The sequence below is a fragment of the Podarcis pityusensis genome, assembly GCF_964106645.2.
Source record: "Podarcis pityusensis genome assembly, chromosome: 1".
Lineage (NCBI taxonomy): Eukaryota > Metazoa > Chordata > Lepidosauria > Squamata > Lacertidae > Podarcis > Podarcis pityusensis.
This window is the reverse complement of record NC_138028.1, coordinates 119,504,843-119,525,743: the sequence shown is the minus strand read 5'-3', so window position 1 is coordinate 119,525,743 and position 20,901 is coordinate 119,504,843. Positions and strand designations below refer to the sequence as shown.

General features: G+C 42.4%; 1 long non-coding RNA gene across 1 annotated transcript; it reads right to left on the bottom strand.

The window, feature by feature from the left end:
- Nucleotides 1-1,001: 1,001 nt before the first annotated feature.
- LOC308458839 lies at nucleotides 1,002-19,858 on the bottom strand. The gene is made up of 3 exons (XR_013977719.1): nucleotides 19,717-19,858; nucleotides 13,018-13,112; nucleotides 1,002-1,504 (listed from the first exon to the last, which is right to left on the bottom strand). It is a non-coding gene; the product is annotated as an uncharacterized lncRNA (long non-coding RNA).
- Nucleotides 19,859-20,901: the final 1,043 nt, after the last annotated feature.

Sequence of the window (20,901 nt, the reverse complement as noted above, 5' to 3'; positions counted from 1 at the left end):
GAGCCATGCTCCTAAGTAAGTATTTGTAGGATGTCCACTTTAAATTGATTTCTAGGCAATAAATACTGCCGCTTTGCGAGGTGGGAGGACAACTAACTGCTGAATAAATAGCTTCTGTGTCCCTTCTGTCTGCAGTGCAAACCAGTCTTGCAGTTCTTCAAATGTCAAATTAAGTCTACTCCAAATAGGAGTGTAAATGCCACATTTTTAAAGGGTTCATGTAAAAGTAAGGCTGTGTCACTAAGTTCAGTAGATGCTGACTACACTTGCTGACAAGTACCTGAACTTTGAGGTGCTTGGCTTGGATGTTGCATGGACCGTGGCCAGCAGAAACTAGGAATGGCACGCCAAATGACTCCCCTTACTCCAGCAGATAACCCCTTTGTTGGGCAAACAGGTGCTTTCCAGCTTTTGCTCTTTTAAGGAAGGGTTGTTACCTCGCAGAGAGAAAGAGGATCCTCTGCCTGCCCAGTCATAGAATCATAGATGTTCTTCAGGGTCCCTTCCAACTCTTAAGACTGGTGACTGGGAGCGGCCGCCGAGACCATATAACACCGGTCTTGAAAGACCTACATTGGCTCCCAGTACGTTTCTGAGCACAATTCAAAGTGTTGGTGCTGACCTTTAAAGCCCTAAACGGCCTCGGTCCAGTATACCTGAAGGAGCGTCTCCACCCCCATCGTTCTGCCCGGACACTGAGGTCTAGTACCGAGGGCCTTCTGGCGGTTCCCTCGCTGCGAGAAGCCAAGTTACAGGGAACCAGGCAGAGGGCCTTCTCAGTAGTGGCGCCTTCCCTGTGGAACACCCTCCCACCAGATGTCAAAGAGAACAACTACCACCAGACTTTTAGAAGACATCTGAAGGCAGCTCTGTTTAGGGAAGCTTTTAATGTTTGATGTATTACAGTATTTTAATATTTTTTTGGAAGCCGCCCAGAGTGGCTGGGGAAGCCCAGCCAGATGGGCAGGGTATAAATAATATATTATTATTATTATTAAGTTCACTTTCCTGCAATGCGGGAATATACAGCTATGCCATACGGGGATCGAACCTGCAGCCTTGCTGTTATCAGCACCATGCTCTAACCAACTGAGCTGTCCAGGTCACATCTATTCCTTTCAAACAGACTGCGGCATGTAATGAATAACAAACTCTTGCGTCTCAGCTGCAGAGATCATTCAGTGCTAACACTATCACTAGCTCCACAGAGGAGGAAAAGATGATGCAGCTTGTCAATGTGTAACTTACCCTGTCTTCAACCAATTGGCCTGGTTACCATTGGCAGTCAGGAAAGCCCTCCAGATGGTTGGTTCCCCCTGGCAAAGTAGAAAAGACGCTCTGCTTTGCCAGCCTTGTTGGCTTCCTCCGCAGCCGGTATAGATGTCGATCCGGGTAGCGAACAGCACTTTTCTCCACTAGCTGCACAAGTGCTGCCCCAACCATGGACCCAAAGGCACTCTGCTTGAGTAAAATTGATGCACTGGACTGGAGCTGCAATATTTCCCTACAACAGAAAAAATAAATAAATCAAGGACTCATTTCCTTTGCTTCTGTCTGGTAAGGAGAAATGGAGAAAGATGCGCTTGCAGCCTGCAGTTTAAAAAATTAAATTATTACAACTAAAAGATAGTTGTTATTTAAAAAAAAAAATACAGGCTGGTAACCTCTGGAAGTTGAGTAATGAAGTCAGCCTTAACCTTATGGTCCAATAGGTGACTAGCTTACTAGAGGCCTGAGCCTCTGCATTTTTGCTTCAAAGTCCTTTGAGTTAAGGGGGAGTTATGCTTGCATAGCAGCACAGCCTAATGTCCTGCACAGCAGGGATTGGTTAAATTCTTTTTTTTACCACCTCCACGCTTCTGTTTTGAATTGCTTCTGAAAGCTAATCTGGAGGGAGGAAGTGCTGCCATTAGGTCTGTTGGACGCGGGTGGCACTGTGGGTTAAACCACAGAGCCTAGGACTTGCCGATCAGGTTGGCGGTTCGAATCCCCACGACAGGGTGAGCTCCCGTTGCTCAGTCCCTGCTCCTGCCAACATAGCAGTTCGAAAGCACATCAAAGTGCAAGTAGATAAATAGGTACCACTCCGGCAGGAAAGTAAACGGCGTTTCCATGTGCTGCTCTGGTTCGCCAGAAGTGGCTTAGTCATGCTGGCCACATGACCCGGAAGCTGTACACCGGCTCCATCGGCCAATAAAGCGAGATGAGCACCGCAACCCCAGAGTCAGTCACGACTGGACCTAATGGTCAGGGGTCCCTTTACAGGTGGCCTCAGGTCAGAAATAGGCCTATAAAGAATGATGCACAGTTACACAAACAATGGGGAGAAAGTGCCGTCCGTGTGTGTGTGTATTCACGTCCCCTCATGTCCAACCCATGCTTAAAAAAAAAAAAATCCTTTCTCAAGGGAGACTTCTCACAAACATGGCATTGCCATAGTCCTATTTTTTGAGGTAATCTGTGCAAAGCCACTATGGATCTCTGAAATGGCTGCCCAATGAAAAGGCCTTGCATTGCCTCTCCCCTCGGCAGCGGCCAACAGTCAGAGGTGGCAGGAATTGTGGGCAAGCGACTTCTCAAAGGTCCCCCAACCTCGCATTGGGCTTCTGCGTATCTCTATAAGTTAGCGCGCAATCCGAAAAGGACCTGCTTTATCTGCTTGCTCCTCCACTTGAGCTGTGTGGAGTACCAGAAAGTCCTTTGGTCCTCTGGTTCTGAAGGCCAGGTGGTTTAACAGCTTGCCTCCTGTTAGGTACAGCCATAGTTTTGCCTGTGAGGCTTTGGAGTCTTTACCAAGCAGCCCATCATCTTTCTACACAACATTTCAACCTGATCTTTTGTGAAGTGACAGGTTTGCGTATGTCCTGGAGACATGGTGCAAACATGCCCTTCTGGCGATCCTTTCTGTTTTCATACAAAGTACATTATCAGGATCAATACATATGGGTGCCATATGTCCAGAATTTCCTGGACATAGCCAGAATTTGTCCACCAAAAATGGTGCCTGGGTGGCTAAAATCAGAAATGTTAATATTTTGACAATTTTTTTAAAAAAAAACTTTTTTGGGGGGGAGATTTTGCAAACAAAAACCGTTCAACAACTTTGGCACAACTTTTCACTTTTTGAAATATGGCAACCGTATTAATACACTGTATACTTAAGCTGTTGAGCAGCCATGAAGTAGGTCAAAATATTTTCACTAATCTATTTGGTAAAAGCAGTTTTGCCACACTCATGGAGAATAAACTTTCTGCAGATTTCCCCCTCCTACAGACACACAATTTAAGACATGCCACATGCTTCCTTTCAGATTATACATACGGTACATTCTGTGGAAGCCAGAAACAAATGTGTCGTACTTTTTTTTGCAGAGGGGAGTGGATTTCCTTGGTAGAGATACAATCAGTGCTCTTAAAAGAAAAAAAGGTGCCTGCACTCACCACAAAGTTGTTATAAATCAGTGCCACATTTTTAACATTTGGAAAAAATGGTGCTGCCACTGCGTAGCCTGGGGTACCTCAGAAAAAAGGACTGGATGCAATAATGTACCATTGAAACCTCCCGCAACGCTGCTAATATCTGCTATTTTCCTACATTCTTAAATCACTCCATACTAGTCTAAGCAGCATTCTGTTTCTAAGAGGGGAGCAGCCTTCACCAAAGAAAACATATATTTAGTAAAACATATATTATTCTTTTTTTTTAAGCGTTTATTAATTTTCCAATAAAAACATCCAATTAACATATCAAATCAAATAAAAATAAAAAACTAAAATAAAAAAGGTCCAATTGTCTTCCAAATTGTAATAATTTTGTTTTGACTTCCCACGGTCTGAATTTCGAAGCGCATTCAACATCATAGTCCTGCCTCTCATCATCCTCAATGTTATTCATAATTCCATGTCCGATTTTTCCCTTCCACATTTTGACTCTGGTTCTACGATCCTCACTCATGTCAGAAAACCGGTACTTTTTTTTTTCTATGGAGTGCAGATTTGTCCGTATATTGTACTCCTTGAGCTGTTTTTTCATCGCACCGCTTCATTTAATTGCATCCAATGTCAAAGTTCTGTCCAGCTCTTTGAGAGTTGTTATTTTGGCAGCTCCCAGATCGTTAATCTTTCCCGTCCAGGTGTTATCAAAGAAACAGAGAGAAATTTCCTTCTGTACCCTCCTTGTTGATTTATCTTAAACAGACTGTTTGCAATGTAGCCATATATCAGACTGTTAACAATTGGCCTTTGGAATCTTCCCAGTCCCCCCTCCGGGCCCTAGAGGGGGGCTGCCAGACATCCATTTAGCCCTCTCTCTTGCTCGTAATCAAAAAAACATCTTTTTGCAAACAGTTGTATATGTAATATTGTTTCCAGTCTTTATAACCAACCATCCGTTAGCTCCTGTTTCTCTTAATCAGGGAAGTATTTCAGATATTCAATAACGACGTGGTGGGAGACGCCATTTTGTCCTTTGTCCTTTGTTTTCGTCTTTAACAGACATTTCCAGTCTTAGAAGAGAAGTGGCTGCGAGTAGATCCCAATTATATATGAAAGTCCATCTGAACTCACTTTTTGAAGAGCAATTTAAGTTCTTAATGAGACTTGGCATGCATTACAGATTGTTGATGTTAAGGATAAAAGAATGTTTTTTTTACATACCAAGCCCCTCCACATTCCAAACGTCATGATGAGGATCTCTTTGAAGTTCGATCTTTTGCACCAGAGACTGTACATACTGCAGGTTTTTTCCAGCTTCTTCAATTCAGAGCATGTCTGTTTGTTTTCCAAATCTTTATATTTTCCCAAACAGATGCGTCCGGCTATGGGGTGGCGTCGCAGGAGTGTCAGCCGTCCCTAGCTCCGTGACCCAGTACCCCTGCCGTCTGCCACATCGGCAATCTGGGGCAGACCGCGGGTCGTTGAGACAGTCCTCCCCTGCCCTGGGGAGGCTGCCAGAGCTAATTACCCCCATATCAGCCCTGAATTATCGGAACGGCTGAAGTCCGATTGTGTGGGATCAGCCATTTTCCACCGCCAGCAAAACATATATTCTTAAAGGGATGCGGGTGGCTCTGTGGGTTAAACCACAGAGCCTAGGACTTGCCAATCAGAAGCTTGGCGGTTCGAATCCCCCCAATGGGGTGAGCTCCCGTTGCTCGGTCCCTGCTCCTGCCAACCTAGCAGTTCGAAAGCACCTCAAAGTGCAAGTAGATAAATAGGTACCGCTCCAGCGGGAAGGTAAACGGCATTTCCATGCGCTGCTCTGGTGCGCCAGAAGCGGCTTAGTCATGCTGGCCACATGACCCGGAAGCTGTACGCCGGCTCCCTCAGCCAATAAAGCGAGATGAGCACTGCAACCCCAGAGTCGGTCACGACTGGACCTAATGGTCAGGGGTCCTTTTATATTCTTAAAAACATACTGGTTTTAACATGAGCCCTGCAGTCTCTGCTACTTAAACACATTATCACAATTTAACCCCAAGGTAAGCTTTGTGGCTCTGTATAAACTATGCTAACTAAGCACTCGGTCTATTATCCATCATTTAGTCTGCTTTCGTTGGAGAGGCACTAAATTCCAGCCCACCTAGTAAAAGAAATCTCTGTTGTCGCCATTTAGTTTCAGGAGGTTTCGCAGGATTTTCTTCCATGATTTCATATGGATTCAAGTTCTCTCTTTGGGGGGGTGGTATTCAGTGATAAATGCCAAATCTAGAGGTTTTTCATGCTTGCAGAAAAACACAAGACCTCGTACATGCACCTCTCCTCACAAGAACCCAACCACCATTGCTTTGTGGCCCTGTAGCTATGTGAAATAAATCACTTGCTTAAAAAAAATCTGTTCCTGAATACCTTGGTTTACATGTTCATAATACTGAGAATTTATATGAAAATTCTCAAGGGAGGCTGCATCTTTCTGGCACATTGCGTAACGCAGCCGTGTAATTTTCACTTCAGATCTCATCAGGAGGCAAGTCACAGATTCAATTTGTCATTGATGCTGAAAGATGTGCCTAGGGAAGCAGTGGGCACTGCAGCTCGCAAAGCAAAAGGTGCTGTGGATCTGTTTGCAGGATACAACCATCTTGCTGGTGAGCTAGGGATGCTTTTCCTTCTAATCTTTGTCCCTTGTAGAAAGTTGAGAGAAGAGTAAAATGTTATCACACCACTAGGTGGCGCTGCATAGTTTGCTTTGCAAGGAGACCTCCATCTGCAAAGACTGGTGGTGTGTGGTTTTTCTCAGAAACCTGAGCTGTGTTTAAATCTGTATCAAATGAGGCTATGGAGAATAATGTATCAAGGATTTCTGAGGAAACTTAGGCCCGTCATCATTTCGAGAAGGAAAACAGTCGTCGTGTTTTGCTGAACGCAAGTGAACTCTGGCCTCTTTAGTTTAATTAACACCTGTAAGCATGTTAAGTTCAAAGATTGCTGCTGCGTCGACAGGCAGTAAAAATGTATGAATTTACTGCAAGGTGGCTGGGACTTGGAATCATAGAATTGGAAGGAACAATGAGGAACATCTATACCAATGCCCTACAATGCAGGAATATACAGCTGCCCCGTACGGGAATCAAACCTACAGCCTTGGCGTCATCAGCACTACGCTCTAACCAACTAAGCCAGTGTTGGCCAAACTTGGTCCTCCAGCTGTTTTGGGACTACAACGCCCATCATCCCTAGCTAACAGGACCAGGGGTCGGGGATGATGGGAATTGTAGTCCCCAAACATCGGGCGGGCCAAGTTTGTCCATCCCTGAACTAAGCTATCCAGATAGTTATGCCCATGTTTTGTTTTGTTTTTAATTAACATGGAGAGAGAGAGAGAAGTTTGCATTTTAGCAATAGCCGACGTTAAATTAACACGAGAGATATTTTCCTAATTCCGAAAGAAGTTCAGCTGTTTGCTGCCAGCTGTAATTTCTAAATAAGAACCACCTAATGAGTCTGGTCAGCAAATCCTCCTAGCTGTGTTTGTCTCGACTGAATTTCTTTCCAGTCATTTTAGATGACTCTGCCATGGGCCAGGAGATTCCAGCTTTGCTGGATCAGCTTTTACATTTGTTACCTTTACTTGGATGGTGCAAAGTCTATGTGTACGCTTACACACTGTCCTTAAACATGCTGAACTAGAAATAAGGCTGCCTTTGTTAGAAATTTATCCGAGATTCTCAGGGTTAGGAGTTAAGGCCCCGAGCCCAGCAAAATTAGTTGGCATAGTCTTTGTGCTTATTTGTTTTGGGCAATGCAAGGAAACCTCGCCATGACCCAATTTACCACTGTTTTGTTTCTCTAAAATGCAAGTACGTGATCCAAACAAACAAAAGTACTTCAGCTGCAATCCTTCACTCACTGGCAGCTGTTGTTGGCATCTGCCTGTCGCAAGAGGCAATGGAGTGCACCTCTAGTGGTGAAGTCAAACCGCTGGAGAATCACAGCGCCTGCTGTGGCTGCAGAGACCAGTAACTTGTAACTGCTGCCTACCATGTTGTTGTTGCTGCATTAGTAGCACCGAAGAGACCTCTCTGGAGAGCAAACCTGGGCAGTGCGTATGGAGGTCTTGGGCTGCCCAGATGACAAGACCCTCTTGGTCTTCAAAGGAAAGCAAATCAATACTTTTGACACCAGCTTGGCTGCAGGAGTTGCTGGAAGGAGGCGTACAAGACACCATCTAACAGTCTTAGGAACTCCACTCCAGATTTGTGTAGAGTCTACTCCTTAGCCTTTTCTTCTTTATTTATTTAAACTTGTATACCGCCCTTCATCCGAAGATCACAGGGCGGTGCACAACATAAACATACCAAATGAAAACTCAAAATACTTAATAAAGCAAAAGCAAAAGAAACCAACAACCTCCCCTCCCATAGACACATTTAAACAACTATAGAATATTCATCAGCCAAATTCCTGAAGAGAAACTTCTTCTCAATATTTGTGTTTCTATGCACCTCTTTACTATAACAAAATGAATATTACTACCTGTTCCAGAGACACGTGTGAGATCTTATAACTAAGAGCTGGCTGTTGCTGACAATGGAGCGGGAAATTCTGTTACCACTCAAGTTACTTTTTAGCAGTATTATGGTTGACTACTTGTTTTCAAAAGCTGCACCCCAGCCCCATTTCTTTGCTCTGTACAACTGATGGCAGATCTTGGCATATCACTCTGTCAGCATACAACTCACATCCCGGCAACAGAGACTCTCCCACTTTTCCAGGATATTTAAAAAGGGCTCCAGCAGTAAAAACCCTTAGGCAATTTTTTCTTCCCAAATCAGCAAAACACAACCCTAATTTTGGTATCTCACGGTAGTGATTAGAGGTGGCGTGCAACTTTTGTAACATCAAAGGCTCCTCACCCCCGCCCCAATATTTTCCCCCCAAACCCTGGGCATCCTCTGAGATATACTGTAGTTACCAGATTTTTTTTAATTAATCCGGGGACACTCCCCCCCCTTTTTTTTGAAGCTGAGTAGCAACAGGGAGTCAGTAGTGGGGATGGTGAGGCAAAAGACCCTGGGCCCAAGCACACATGCATATTGTCTAAAGGTGCAAAGCCCTTCTTTCGCACCCTGTGAAACATAAATGCACAGAGTTTTTGAAAAACTGGGCAACTGCTTGCCACCTGCCCATGACTCCCGAGCCTCCCCCAATCTCCTGCCCCCTTCCCCCTTTGTTTTGACTGAAGGGCTTTGGCCCTTGCCTGACAGAGAAACCACTCGCCTTGCGCCCCCTCCTGGGCAACAGCCGCCCACCCGCAACTCCTGAGCCTCCCCCGATCTGTCAAAACAAAGGGGGAAGGGGGAAGGAGATACGTCCCTGGTTCCCCTTCAGCAGTGACGGCGGCAGCAAGCAGCAAGCAGTTCCTGAAGCCAGCCAGAGCCAACTGTGCTAGCAGGCTGGCTCTGGGCTGCTGAGGCTGCCACTGCCACGTTTCCCGGGGACAGATTTGCAAATCTGGGGACTGTCCCCAGGAACCGGGGATGTCTGGTAACCCTACTCTAAGACTGATACCTACCTATTGTCTGGGGATGGTGCTCTTTTGGCTTCATGACAACCGTCACTCAGAGAATAAGCTCACTACAGGCATATTGCGTGTCCTTTTCCTGAGAGGTACATCCCACCTTCTGCTTAGGAAGAGGTGGGCTTGATTTAAGGATAATCTGTGAGCTGCTGAGCAATAGGTGCACCCTCTACACATGAGAGTAGGGAAAGGGAGGGGGAGATAAAGCAATTGAGGAAACGCCAATACAGTGGAACCTTGGTTGTCGAACGTAATCCATTCCGGAAGACCATTCGACTTCTGAAACATTCGACATCTGAGGCGCAAGGGGGCGTCCAGTGGCGTAGCGTGGGTTGTCAGCACCCAGGGCAAGGCAAGTAATTTGCGCCCCCTAACCCATGGATTTGTGCCCCCTAGCCCTAACCCCCAGATGTTGCACCCGGTGCGCCCAGCCCCCCCTGCACCCCCCACGCTACGCCACTGGGGGCGTCTGCAATTTCCATTGGGAAAATTGAAAAACAGGCAGCAGAGGCTGTTTGACTTCAGGGGCGCGTTCAAAAACGGAAGCAATTACTTCCGGGTTTTCGGTGTTCGAAAACCAAAACGTTTGGCTTCCGAGACGCTTGAAAACCGAAGTACCACTACAGTGGTACCTCGGGTTAAGAACTTAATTCGTTCTGGAGGTCCGTTCTTAACCTGAAAGTGTTCTTAACCTGAAGCGCCACTTTAGCTAATGGGGCCTCCTGCTGCCGCTGCACTGCCGCTGCACAATTTCTGTTCTCATGCTGAAGCAAAGTTCTTAACCTGAGGTAATATTTCTGGGATAGTGGAGTCTGTAACCTGAAGCGTATGTAACCTGAAGCGTATGTAACCCGAGGTACCACTGTATATCTCTTTATATGTGCTGGAAGCTGCCCAGAGTGGCTGGGGCAACCCAGCCAGATGGGTGGGGTATAAATAATAACACAATCACTATTATTATTATCAGCATAATATTTTGCTCTTATAATTCTGCTCTGCCTCTCCCCACCCCTCCATTCCTGCATCTGTGGTATTAGTAATGAATTAAGAATTGCCATTTGCCTTCCTAATGCAAAGTAACAAAACAGCTGTCCCCGTTTGATGGGCACCGATAAGATTTCTGAAGGGATTTAGAGACAGCTTGTTTAGCCGCCAGTGGAATGGCGCTAAGTGAGGCTCCTTAACAAATAGCTCTGGAGGTCTAGCGAGTGGGGAACCTCTACCTGCTGTCATTAATGCACTGTTTCCCTGGGATCTGTTGTCATGTGCGGCTGCTGCGCAAACAAATAATGGATTTAAAATGCCTCGCGCTCCACGATACAAAGGCTGAAAGCATAAAAGCCACTAATTAGAATAATTTGCCAGGTTTAACATGCTGCGGTATTTATATAAACAGACAATTGAAATCTCCCTCTTACCAGAGGATTAGTTTCTAAATATTGGAGGCCTTTTCTTCCCTCAGCCCCCACCGCACAGAGCTTATTGTTAAGATTTTAAAAACTTACCTTGTAGGGTAGAAAGTTCCGCTCTATAAATCCAAACGATAGAGAGAGCAGTTCTGGAAATGTTGTGCATATAAGGGAATCACAGATGAGTCAACAATGTCCTCTAGCAAGCAAATCCCTCCATCTGACAACGCTTGTTGTTTGAAACAGGTAGTCATTTGCATTCACAGCTGAGCAATCCAAAGAAATTTCTAGGTGCACCACAGCTCGACTGAGAACTGAGCCTCAAGTTATTTATATTTTAGTAACCTCCGTGTTAGACTACTGTAATGCATTATTTGTGGGGCTGCCATGGTAACTGACATTTAGTTTTAAAACTAGCACTGCTAACTGGGACCAGTAAATGGGAATATAGTGGTACCTTGGTTCTCACACTTAATCTGTTCCGGAAGTCCATTCCAAAACCAAAGCATTCCAAAAAACCAAGGCGCGCTTTCCCATAGAAAGTAATGCAAAACAGATTAATCCGTTCCAGACTTTTAAAAACAACCCCTAAAACAGCAATTTAACAAGAATTTTACTATCTAACGAGACCATCGATCCATAACATGAAAGCAATAAACCATGTATTGCAGTCACACAATCAATCAATCAGTAGCTGAACTGGGTTCCACACGGTCACAAAAACAAAACAAAAAGAGCCGTTAAAACAAAAACGCAAAATAAATAGCAAAAACACAAAGACTTCAGCATAACACTCAAATTGGAAGCGTAACACTCAAAATGGAGCACATTCGACTTACAGAAAAAGTTTGCAAACCGGAACACTTACTTGCGGGTTTGCAGTGTTTGGGTTCCTAGTCGTTTGAGTACCAAGGCATTTGAGAACCAAGGTACCACTGTATATATTGTCAGTGCTTCATTCAACAGTGGCACTGTTGCCCGGTCCATGTCTAGGTACGCTTCAAGGCCCAAAGTAAACATACTCTTTGTTTTTGCTGCTTATTAAAAAATGAAACAGCCAGCACAGCAGGATGGGGTGAGCATTATTGGAATCGTGGCTTGTGGGAAGGTTAATCCTTTGCCTCTGTTGTGGTCTGAATCATAAAAAGTTCTTTTTATAAATACAGTGGTACCTCGTAATACAGATGCTTCAGGTTACAGACGCTTCAGGTTACAGACTCCCCTAACCCAGAAATAGTACCTCAGGTTAAGAACATTGCTTCAGGATGAGAACAGAAATTGCGCGGCGGCGGCGCGGCGGCAGCAGGAGGCCCCATTAGCTAAAGTGATACCTCAGGTTAAGAACAGTTTCAGGTTAAGAACTCAGTTCTGTCGCCTTTCTATGCTAACAAAGGACCCCCAAATGCAATTTAAAATTCCTTTGGAAAGAAGGGCAAGGTAGACATATAATACATCTATAATATTAATGCTAATACTAATAAATAATAATGCCAAAGGACTGGACAGACTTCTGACTTGTCAGATCTACTGAGCTGTTAAGAAACAGGTGTCCCATTGCAAGCTACACAGCAAAGAAGACATCTAGTTTTGTCTCTGAAAAGTGCTAATGCTTACTTAAGAAGTCTTTCGTGGCCTGAGACCTGGGGGGCTGAAGGATTGATTTCCCTCCACATCAGTCTAACCCTCCAACAAGATACCTTCTGAAAGTCTCCTCCAAGTACACCTCAGGTGAGTTACAACAGGGGGCACATGTCTATAAGGCCTCTTTAGCAGTGGTGTTCCTTTCACAGAACACACAGGTAAACATTTGCATCCCACTGATTTAAGCCGGATACTTAAAAAGCATACCAGTTTATCTGACGGGTTGATTAGGCAAAAATGGCCTTCGCTTACAGTTTTCAGGGAGTATTCTGCACCAAGGCATTTGTAACCGTGTACAGTCAAACCTCGGTTGTCGAACGTAATCCGTTCCAGAAGACCGTTTGACTTCTAATACGTTTGACAACCAAGATTGCAAGAGCTTCTTGCACTCAGGCAGAAGCAGCGTCTGATGTTCAGGTTCTGAAAAACATTCAAAATCTAGAGCATTTACTTCTGGGATTTCAGAGTTCGGGAGCCGAAACGTACGATAACAGAGGCATTTGGGAACCGAAGTTTGACTGTATTTGGAAGCCAAGTGACTAAGAATGTGATCCTTCATGCATCAGCCCCACTGAGTTACCTACGCCCAGGTAAGTGTGCATAGGATTGCAGCCAAAATGCCATAGAAAGAACAGAGAACCTGTTATGCAAGGCTTCCCTAACTTGGTGTCCTCCAGACTACAACTCCCATCAGCCCCTTTGTAGGAATGAATTTAGCCATACTAGGAGAGAATATATTGTCTAGTTATCATCCTTCCTTGCTCAAGTTAGTGAGTTCAACAGCTTAAATTTGGAAGCTAAGACAAGGTTGTTTTAACCTTCTGGAAACAATAATCCAGGATTTGTTTAAGGCAGACTGGATTTTCCCTGGTACTGCATCTTTTCTCCCCCTTAAAATGACAATCACAGACATTGTTTTGTGAATAAATAAAAGTAGTATTTACTTACATAACGGGATTTGTAGTCCAAAACCACATTTGGAAGGCACCAGGTTAGGAAAGACCGAGTTATGCAGTGCTCTTCCACACAGAAACCATTACAACCTGAAATATATTCAAGATGAATTTTTGATATAGCCTTCATCTTATCCCTAAGAAAGCATTCATTACATAACTGAAAACAGCAGAACAATGGGCATTGTATCAGAACAGCCCCATCATTAACTCTCCCTGTGCAACTATGTTATTTCTTTTTAAAAAAAATACTTTTCTTTTGTCTTATCAATTATGCGCAGCACAATATTTATTATTATTAATAATAAAACATTAAACAAGCATGCTTGGTAATTAATTGGAAGAGCTTAGGAATAAAATTAATTAGAGAGAGCCACCTGGTGGACAGAGTATATTACTACAACTTGGATTTCCTTTTCTTTTCTGTGTATTTCTTCTGCTTTACACATGTTCTTGGTCTTCTTCCAGCTTAAATTGTAGGGTCTATTAAGGTGTGAACTTTCACTCTCCAATTGTAATTTAAAAGATCTTTCTAAGAACTCTCTAAGAGTACCTTCCCCACTGCTTTTGTGAGAACTTAAGAATTTCAAGACACCTCCAAAGAAGGTCTACTGCAAAAGGAACTAAGTTGATCCACGTGGACTATTTAAGGACTGTTAAAATACTGTGGGTCGGGGCCACAAGGGCCAAACGGGTATTGCTCAACGGGTGCTAGAAACTAAGATCCTCTATTTTACTGAGTATCTGTACCTAATCAAGTAAGAATGTCAAACATGGGAAAAAGACCAGAAGGGGGAACACCAGTGGATAGAAAGGGATCCAAACAAGAAGCAGACTTTAGAGCAGATATTTTAAGAATGTTTGCGGAGATAAAACAAAGTGAGAAAAATTTAGAGCTCAAATTAGAACAAGTAGACAATAGAATTGGGAAAATGGACAAAAAGATAGATGAAACAGTTAACGAATTGAAGGGTCAACTGAAAGAGGTATTTAGGAGGACACAGGCAGTGGAGGAAGGTCTGAAAAAGACAAGATCAGAAATGAAAGATGTGAGACGAGAGGAGGATAAGATAAAAGCTGAGATTTTGGAGTTGAACAAAAACCAAGAGGAAATGAAAGACTTAATTGCTATGAATGAACTAAGACAGAGGGAAGTTAATTTAAGATTAAGAGCCGTGCCAGAATTACAAGGTGAAAATATAAAAGAGAAACTAATAACAGAATTAGCCCTCTGGTTGGAGATTCCAATAGAAGAGATGGCAAACGCAGTACAATCTGCATTTAGACTGAAAGCCAAATCAGCCAGAAATAAAAAATTTGTAGGAGATTGTTTAGTTACATTTAAAGAAAGGGAAATGAGGAATATGATTCTCCAAAAAAACAGAGGGAAAAGGCTGAATATTGATGGAAATTACGTAATAATTTTCAAAGACATCCCAGTTAGGCTGCTAAAACGCAGAGACTCATATAAAGAACTGGTACAGACTCTGAAAAGGAATAATATTGAGTTTAAATGGGAGTTCCCTGAAGGAATTTCCTTCACTTACAAGAGTAAGAGGCAAAAATTGACAAGTCCAGAAGAAACCGGTAAATTTTTAAGAAAATATAAAGAACTGAAAATACAAAAAGAAGAAGATAAAAGTGAGGAGGCAGAAGGAAGGAAAGACTCAGAAGAAGAAACAGAGAGGACAGAGGGAGAGGAAGAGGAAGAGGAGGAGGGGGGAGCGGAAAGAGTTTAAAGAGAGATAGCAGTTTCTTGCAAAGGTAAACTACCATGGTGTTAAAAGTTTGGAGCTGGAATGTTAATGGGATGAATGATAAGAAAAAGAGGAATAAAATCGAGTACATCTTAAAGAAAGAATGTTTAGATATTATCTGCTTACAGGAGACCCACATAGCAAGGAAGCATAAAAGAGTTTTGATTAATAAAAGATTAGGAAATGAATTTGTATCGTCAGACCAAAGTAAAAAAAGGGGGGTGGTTATTTATATCAAAAAACAAATTGAAGCACAGCAAATTTTCAAAGATGAAGAAGGGAGGGTAGTAGCGGTTCAAATTAATTGGCAAGGAGAAAACCTAATAATAGTGGGGATATACGCACCTAATGATAACAAATCGGAGTTTTATAGGATGTTAGAGGGAAAGCTATTTGAATACGTCGATCAGAAAATAATACTATTGGGAGATATGAATGGTGTGGTGTCGTTAGAGATGGACAGGTTAAGGGATGGAATGGGCAAAGAAGGAAAGCTACCCAGAACCTTCTTCTCATTGGTTCAGAACTGTAATTTGGTGGATATTTGGAGATTTAAATACCCTCTGGAAAAACAATATACTTTCCACTCAGAACCCAATGACTCATCCTCGAGATTAGATCAGATATGGACCTCGGCAGAACTAGTACCAAGATCTATACGGGTGGGGATCCAGGCCAAAACGATTTCGGATCATAACCCAGTAAAAATGGAACTGAAAGGGCTGGAAGAAAGATCATACAGATGGAAAATGAAAGATTACTTGTTAGATGATTTAGAGATAGTAGAGAAAGCTCAGAAAAGGTTAAAGGAATACTTCGAGGATAACTTAGGTAATGATACAAAACCAAAGGTGGTGTGGGATGCAGGTAAGGCGGTGATGAGGGGTTTCTTCATTCAACAGAGTGCAATTAAGAATAAAAAAAGAGAAAAAGGGAAAAATGAAATTCTACAGCAAATAATGGACAACGAACAAAAATTAACTAAAAACCCCAAAAATAAGAGAATAAAAGAGAATATTAAAGTTTTACAATCTCAGTTTGCAATGTTGATAAATAGGGAAATAGAATGGAAAGTCAAAAAATTAAGACAGAGAAGCTTCGAATATGCTAATAAATCAGGAAAGCTATTAGCTTGGCAGCTTAAAAAAAGGAAGGAACAGAACACAATAAATAAAATCGAGGTGGAGGGAGAAGAGATAAATAATCCCAAGGAAATAAGGAAGGCCTTTTTGGATTTCTACAGAGGACTTTTTAAAAACAGTGAAAGGAATAATCTGAGAAAAATAGAAAGATTTCTAAAATGTAAGAATATAAAAAAGATTTCCACAGTGGAGAAAGGAAAATTGAGTGCCCTAATTGAGGTAGAAGAAATCAAAGAAGCAATAAAGGAATTAAAAAAAGGGAAAGCCCCAGGTCCAGATGGGTTTACTGGTAGCTATTATAAAGAAATGGAGTCAGTCTTGCTGACTCCATTGCAAGAAGTAATGAATAATATCCTTAAAGAAAGAGAAATACCAGAGACATGGAAGGAGGCACTAATCACACTAATCCCCAAACAGGATTCAGATTTACAACAGATTAAAAACTATAGACCGATCTCCCTATTAAACATAGATTACAAGATTTTTGCGGGAATTCTGGCAAGGAGACTAAAAAATATATTGGTAGAAAGTATACACAAAGATCAAGCGGGCTTTTTGCCGGGTAGGCAAATGAAGGACAACATAAGAAACATAGTAAATATTATAGAATATTTATCTGACAGGTGTGATAAACAAGGTTTGTTGTTGTTCGTGGATGCAGAGAAAGCATTCGATAACATAATCTGGGATTTCCTGCTGAAACAATTGGAATATATGGAGGTTGGCACTGAATTCTATAACGGGGTAAAGGCAATCTACACGGAACAAAAGGCAAAACTGATAATAAATAATGTGGAGACAGCAGAAATAAGAATAGCAAAAGGAACAAGACAGGGATGTCCACTGTCCCCATTGTTATTTATAATGGTGTTAGAAGTCCTCCTAAATTCAATAAGAGAAAATAAGGGGATAAAAGGAGTAACAGTTGGGCAGAACGAATACAAAATTAAGGCATTCGCAGACGACCTGGTTGTAACAATGGAGGATCCAATAGATTCAATAAAAGAGGTACTCGAAGAATTTGACCAATTCGGAAAAGTGGCTGGCTTCAAATTAAATAAAAGGAAAACAAAAATTATAGTAAAGAATATGAATACAGATAAAACTGAAGAATTACAAAGAGAAACGGAAATAGAGGTGGCCAGAAAGGTGAAATATTTAGGAATATGGGTAACGCCAAAAAACATAGACTTATTCAAAAATAATTACGAGACAGTATGGAAAGGAGTTAAGAAAGATATTGAAACATGGGGCAAGCTAAAACTGTCATTTTGGGGCAGAATAGCCACAATCAAGATGTGTGTGCTTCCAAAAGTGTTGTTTTTGTTTCAGAACATTCCTGTAATTAAGGGTATAAAGATATTTAAAGACTGGCAGAGGGTGATCTCAAAATTCGTCTGGCAGGGCAAGAAACCAAGAATAAAATTTAAACTGTTGACAGATGTGAAGGAAAGGGGGGGCTTTGCCCTGCCAGATTTGAAATTGTACTATGAGGCGTCATGCCTATGCTGGGTCAAAACATGGATAAAACTGGAAGATAAGGAAGTGCTAGACCTAGAGGGATTTAACAACAGATTTGGGTGGCACGCCTATCTATGGCATGGGAGGAGAAAAGTACACAGGGGCTTCGAAAATCATATTTTCAGAGGTCCACTGATTGAGGTATGGGAGAGGAACAGAGATATGTTAGAACCTAAAACACCCCATTGGCTATCGCCACTAGAAGTCATGAGCGTTAAAAAGATTAACATGAGGGACAATTGGGCTACCTATGAACAACTGTTAATGAAAGAAGAAGGAAAGTGGAAAATGAAGCCGTACGAACAGGTCAAAGAGAAAGTCTATGATTGGCTGCACTATTTCCAGATAAACGGAATGTTCAGGAAAGATATTAAAGACAAAGGATATGCTGATAAAGATTCTAGATTCCAGATTGAGATATTGAATAACAACTATAAAATTTTGTCTAAAATGTATAATCAGTTATTGGAATGGAATTTAATAGACGAGGAAGTAAAGTCGGTAATGATATATTGGGCTAGAGATATCGGTCATAATATATATTTTGAAGAATGGGAGAAACTTTGGAAAAAACATCTCAGGTTTACAGCTTGCGTGACACTAAAGGAGAATTTAATGAAAATGTTTTACCGATGGTATATGACTCCTGCAAAATTAGCCAAAATGTATGGAACTTGTAATAAATGCTGGAAGTGCAAGGAAAGGGAGGGGACCTTCTACCATATGTGGTGGGAATGCCAAAAGGTTAAAGGGTTCTGGGAGAGTGTATATAACGAAATGAAGAAAATTCTAAGATATACTTTTGTTAAAAAACCCGAGGCTTTTCTGTTGGGATTGGTAGGAAGGGAGATAAAAAAGAAAGATCATAAGCTGTTCCAGTATGCAACAACGGCAGCAAGAGTCTTATTAGCTCAAAATTGGAAATCAGAGGGCCTACCGACAATTGAGGAATGGAGAGCAAAACTATTAGATTATGCGGAAATGGATAAGATGACAGGGAAAATTAGATATTCAAAAGACCAGAGGTTCATTAAGGATTGGGAAAGTTTTACGAAATATCTGGAAAATTTAAGTGATGGACAGATAACACTAGTGGGCTTTAAAGGAGCTCTGTAAAAAGAAAAGAGTATTGTCTAAAGAGAAATGGAAGAACTAGAATGATTAATGGCATTACAAATTAAGAAATGCGAACTTTTATAAAAGATTATTACGGATGATTTGTGGAAAGGTTGAAGGAAGTCATACTTAAAAACCTGTGAAAATGAGAATCGAACTTTTATATTTTGTTTTTGTATTTTGCATTATGCAAATTAATAAAAATTATGCATGAAAAAAAAAAAAGGAATAAAATTAATTGTGCAATTAATGTATGCCAAGCTGAATGTTTTGCATAAATTAATGGCACAATTAATTTTTCCCTACCCTTACCCAATTAATTACTACTGTGTACTCACTGAAGGGTTTGTTATTAATTTTATTAAGTATTGTGTGGCTCCTCACTGGTGACATAAAAGGGAAGCCGCTATTGTCCCATAGAACCACATATCTTGCAGAACCACTTAATATCACCTATTATGTTTTGTCAATAATGGCAATAGAAATTAACTTTTTGAAATGCAATTGCCTTTAAATGCAGCTGCTTGGCCCAGCCTATTTTTCTTTTAACTCTAGAGAGCGAGTCATCATTCGCATCTATTATTTTGCTGTTTTAAAATGTTTTTATTTATGCAAATTAAGGAGTTTAATGGCTTTAGAGACCCACGGTCCCTAACATGAAAGGATGGGTGAAATGTTTTGCTTGGAAGAGGGGTAGGTGCTGGATTTGCATACTACCAGACAAGTTCTCTGCCAATCTAGGCATTCGTGTGGGACCATTGTTATACCAGCTCAAAAGATAATTGGATAAAGATAATGTTACAGGGAGGGATGCGGGTGGTGCTGTGGGTTAAACCACAGACCCTAGGATTTGCCGATCAGAAGGTCGGCGGTTCGAATACCCGCGACGGGGTGAGCTCCCGTTGCTCGGTCCCTGCTCCTGCCAACCTAGCAGTTCGAAAGCACGTCAAAGTGCAAGTAGATAAATAGGTACCACTCCGGCGGGAAGGTAAACGGTGTTTCCGTGCACTGCTCTGGTTCGCCATATGACCCGGAAGCTGTACGCCGGTTCCCTCGGCCAATAAAGCGAGATGAGCGCCGCAACCCCAGAGTCGGTCACGACTGGAGCTAATGGTCAGGGGTCCCTTTACCTTTAATGTTACAGGACCATAGACTTACTTAGGACGGTGCTGAGGTTGGGACTGCATAAGTGCATCTGTGCAGTCAATACTGCCTGTGATGGTTGATGTTTCGTCAACGAGAGATGATGATACAGGAACTTCTTTCTGTATTTGAAATATGATGCCTGTCAGAGTTCAGAAAGGAGCAACCAGTGAGAGGGGCAGAGAAACAACTTGAAGCCCACTTTTGCAGTTTGGAAAGAGAGTTTGGCTTGGCGGAAGCGGAAGCATATTGTGCTGGCAGAGGATGGGGGACACATTCTGGGAATCTGATGCAGCTCTGGCAGATTTGCAGGGTCCTTTAGCCATGCCTATTTGCTCCTGGTATGCACTGCTTGGTTATTTGTAACTGAAAGAGAGATTACAAAGACACCCAACGACGTCTCCAGTGCAACTGGAGCTAAACCCCTTTAGCTCCTGGACTTCCCTGTGTAACAATACGTACTGAACCCCAGCTGGCTCCCAGTGGAGTACAGGGTCAGATTTAAGGTGCTGGTTTTGACCTTTAAAGCCCTATGTGGCCTAGGACGCACATACATACGTGCCCACCTCTCCTGGTATGCCACACAGAGGACCTTAAGGTCCACAAATGACAACACTTTGGAGGTCCCAAGTCGCAAGGTGGTTAGATTGGTCTCAACGAGGGCCAGGGCCTTTTCAGTACTGGCCCCGACTTGGTGGAACGCTCTGCCACAAGAGACTAGGGCCCTGCGGGACTTGACATCTTTCTTCAGGGCCTGCAAAACAGAGCTGTTCCGCCTGGCCTTTGGCTTGGACTCAGTCTGACCCTTATGTTTCCCTCCCCTTATGGTTTTGACCTATGGGCTACTTTTAAAATGAGGCTGCATTTAAAATTGCATTTTAACCTGTATTTTAAATTGCTTTATTATTATTTTGTCTATTATGTTTTTATTGTAATTTTATTGGTGTTCGCTGCCCTGAGCCTGGCGGGAGCCCAGGAGGGCGGGGTATAAATAAAATTTATTATTACAGTGGTACCTCGGGTTACATACACTTCAGGTTACAGACCCCGCTTCAGGTTAAGAACTTTGCTTCAGGATGAGAACAGAAATCGTGCTCCGGCGGTGTGGCGGCAGCAGAAGGCCCCATTAGCTAAAGTGGTGCTTCAGGTTAAGAACATTTTCAGGTTAAGAACGGACCTCCGGAATGAATTAAGTTCTTA